The following is a 3,611-nucleotide window of genomic DNA, read 5'->3' on the forward strand; positions in this document are numbered from 1 at the left end:
GAGGAAAAGGAGAAGCCAAGTGGGCCCTGGCCTGTGAGCAATTTCCTAGCAGTTAACTGTTAGCACTCAGGGCCCCAGACTGGGTCAGCACGTGTGTGGGTGGTACCTCCCATAATGAGGCAGGATGGCAATTTCCTATCTGGGACTTGAAACCCCCAGTGAAATAAGAAAAACGAGGTGCTATCCCCATCTCTACCTGAGCTCTTCTTCCTGTAGATCATAAAAGCTCCAGCCACAACTCCAACGACCGCAACTCCAAGGACAGCCAGGATAGGGGTGCTGGGCTGGGAAGGCAGTTCTGGAAAGAGAAGGGAGGTGAGGAGCCCTGACTCTTTGGAAGTCTCCAGAGGGACTCCTGCTTTCCCTAAGAAGCTCCACCCTCATCCCCCTCTGTCTTAGTTATCTTGTGCTCCTATAACAGAAATACCACAAGTGGATGGCTTTAAGAAACAGAAATTAATTTTCTCATGGTTTGGGAGGCTAAAAGTCTGAATTCAGGATGCTGGCTCTAGGGGAAGGCGTTCTCTCTGTCGGTGCTGGAGGAAGGTCCTCATTTCTTCAGCTTCTGCTTCCTGGTTCCCTGGAGATCTCCATGTGTCTTGGCATCTATCTTACTCCATCTCTTCTCACTCTCTTGCTTGCTTAATCTCTTCTATATCTCAAGAGATTGACTCAAGACACATTCTCTACTAATCCTGCCTCGTTAACAAAACAAAGACAGTTCATTCCCAAATGGGATTGTAACCACAGGCATAGGGGTTACGATTAACTACACATATTTTTTGGGGACATAATTCAATCCATAACACCCTCCTTACCCAATTTCAGAGTGACGGGATCAGGCAGCCCCTCGTGCTGCACATGGCCCAGGTATCTCTGCTCCTTTCCAGAGGGCACCACCACAGCCGCGCACTTCTGGGAGGTCCCATCGCCCGCAGGCCTGGTCTCCACAAGCTCCATGTCCTGGGTCTGGTCCTCCCCGTCCCACTGCCAGGTCAGGGTGATCTCAGCTGGGTAGAAGCTCAGGGCCCAGCACCTCAGTGTGACCTCATGGTCAGAGATGTGATGGCTGGTCATGTGTGTCTTTGGAGGCACTGAAGAGAAGAGTCAGAAAATTTAGGAACTCTGCATTACCTCCCATGGGCCACTTGAGAAGGGCTCATCTGATCATTCTTAGAAGGGTCAGGGCAATTGGGGTGAGGGAGGAAGTGCAAACCCAGACCCCAGCCTGGACCAGGGATCTGGGATCTCCTATTCCTTGGAAAGTTCTAGAATCAGGGTGAAGCAGCCTAGAGTGAGAGGCTCCAGGTGATTGAGGGGAAGAACTGGGATTTCTAATTCTGACTTGGGTGGAGGCCTAGAAACTCAGAAAAGCTGGTATCAGATCTCCAGACTCATTGAGTGTGGGGCAGAGAATAAGGCTTGGGGGAGAAAGTCTTTGAGGGTTCCCAAGGTCAATTCCAGGATCAAGGAGACCTGCTGATCATCTCCCCTACTATCCCCAGAGAGAGCGGATCCCTTACCTGTCTCTGAGAAAAAAGAGGACTCCTCTGGGCAAGTCACTCTCTGGTACGGGATGTGGAAATCTGGGCTAACTCCTCACTCTCCACACCCATGCGATGGGGTATTCTGGCTATTTCATTTTGCTTCCCTCCTTTTGAGAGGCTGGCAGGGCAGACACAGGTCCAGCTCAAAGGGATTTCGGGGAGGGGCCCTGCATCCCTTGTACCTGAGCGCTGCAGCGTCTCCTTCCCGTTTTCCAGGTATCTGCGGAGAGACTCCACGCATTCCTCCTTCAGGTAAATCGCCACGTGCTTTTCATTACCGGCCTCCTCCCACTTGCGCTGGGTGATCTGAGCGGCCATGTCCGCCGCTGTCCAGGAGCGCAGGTCTTCACTCAGGGCGATATAATCCGCACCGTCATAGGCAAGCCCGTAGAACCCACGGATGAAGCGTCCATCCGGCCCCACTTCGCAGCCCTACATCCTCTGCAAGGTGTGAGACCCTGGCCCCGCCCCCGCGGCCAGCCCCGCCCCCGCGGCCAGCCCCGCCCCCGCGGCCAGCCCCGCCCCCGCGGCCAGCCCCGCCCCCGCGACCCCAAAGAGCATTGATTGTTTATAGGCAATTTGGTTCTAAAGTGAAAAGGAAACAGGAATGAATCCCCTCGACTATTTACTGATCGAGGGGCCTGGCGGGTCGCGCGGCCTCGGGGTGAAGTTCTTACCGGGAGACTCGGGGCGACCCCAGCTCGTCCGTGGGGACGAGGGAACTCGTGGCCTGCGACCCGGGCTCGGCGTCACTCACCCGCGTAGCTCTGGTTGTAGTAGCTGCGCAGGCTCCGCAGTCCCACACGAAAGGATTGTGCAGAGGCACTGTAGACCCGCCCGCGTGTTGGGGTTCCAGTACTCCGGCCCCTCGTGCTCTATCCACGGCGCCCGCGGCTCCTCCCTCGGATTCGCGGCCTTGCTGTCGAACCGCACGAACTGCGTGTCGTCCACGTAACCGACGGCGATGTATCGCGGCTCCCCGCGGTTAGGCCGGGACACGGCTGTGTCGAAATACCCCAGGGAATGGGAGCCTGGGGGCGAGGAGCAGCTGAGACCACCGCCCCTCCACCCGCGCTGCGCCCGGGTCCGGGTCGATCCGGGCGGGGAGGGGACGGCTGGCGAGAGGCTCCTGGACGGAGAAGGGGCGTGGGGAGGAGCAGGGCCGGGATGTAGGGGTGGGAGAGGAGGGGCTGGGAGATGGAGATGGGCGTCAGGACGGAGCGGGGGAGGGGGACGCGGCTTCCCCGAGGGTCGTGCGCCCCGGCTGGGCGGTCCCCTCTCTCCTGCCTCTGCTGAGGTTGTTTCCCTTCCGACCCCGCACTCACCTGCCTGGGCCTGGGCCAAGGTCCACGAGAACAGTAGGAGGAGGGCCTGGGGCACCATGACCAGGGTACTGGGGTTCAAGGGACAATCTGTGTCTTGGCGGGCCGAGCTGATCTTCTAACGGGAACCGCGGTGGCGGTGATTGGCTTCTCCAGAAATCGGAGACCCAATTGGAGTGAGAACTGGGGCCGCGTCTTCTGTCCAGGCAGAAAGAGCTGCTTCAGGTTGTGAGATGAAGTGCAACTCTGGGGAGACGGAGAATCCACAAGGCTAGGTTTCCTCGCCCCTGATACCGACATCAAGGCCTGAAAGCCAAGCCCCGGTACTGGGACTTTGCCCTGAACCGTCTCCTTCTGCACGGATCCTTCTTTGCTACACTGTCTCATCGATTCCTGGGCCAGGGCCTGCTTAAGTCAGAAGTTCTTGTTTCAGAATCTCTGTTTTGTTGTTGTTGTGTGCCCTGGTGTGGGATTCATAGGTCCTATATGACAGTTAGAACTGCCCCATAGAGTTTCCTAAGCTGTGATCTTTAAAGGAGCAGGTCGCCAGGTCTTTTCTCCTGCAGCGCAGCTGGTGGGTTCCACTGACCTTTGGATTAGCAGCCAAGAGCTTAACCATTGTGCCACCAGGGCTTGTTAGAATTTCTATTCATTCTTACAAATTATTGAGGAACCGAAAGAGATTTTGTTTATGTGGGTTATATGTACTGATATTACTCATACGAGAAATTGAAACAATTAA

At 56.2% G+C, this 3,611-nt stretch overlaps 1 pseudogene; it reads right to left on the bottom strand.

Annotated features, from left to right (window-relative positions):
* LOC100662153 (class I histocompatibility antigen, Gogo-OKO alpha chain-like) lies at window positions 1–2,930 on the bottom strand (annotated as a pseudogene).
* Window positions 2,931–3,611: the final 681 nt, after the last annotated feature.

This window comes from Loxodonta africana, chromosome 1 (genome assembly GCF_030014295.1).
Source record: "Loxodonta africana isolate mLoxAfr1 chromosome 1, mLoxAfr1.hap2, whole genome shotgun sequence".
NCBI classification, from domain to species: Eukaryota; Metazoa; Chordata; class Mammalia; order Proboscidea; family Elephantidae; genus Loxodonta; species Loxodonta africana.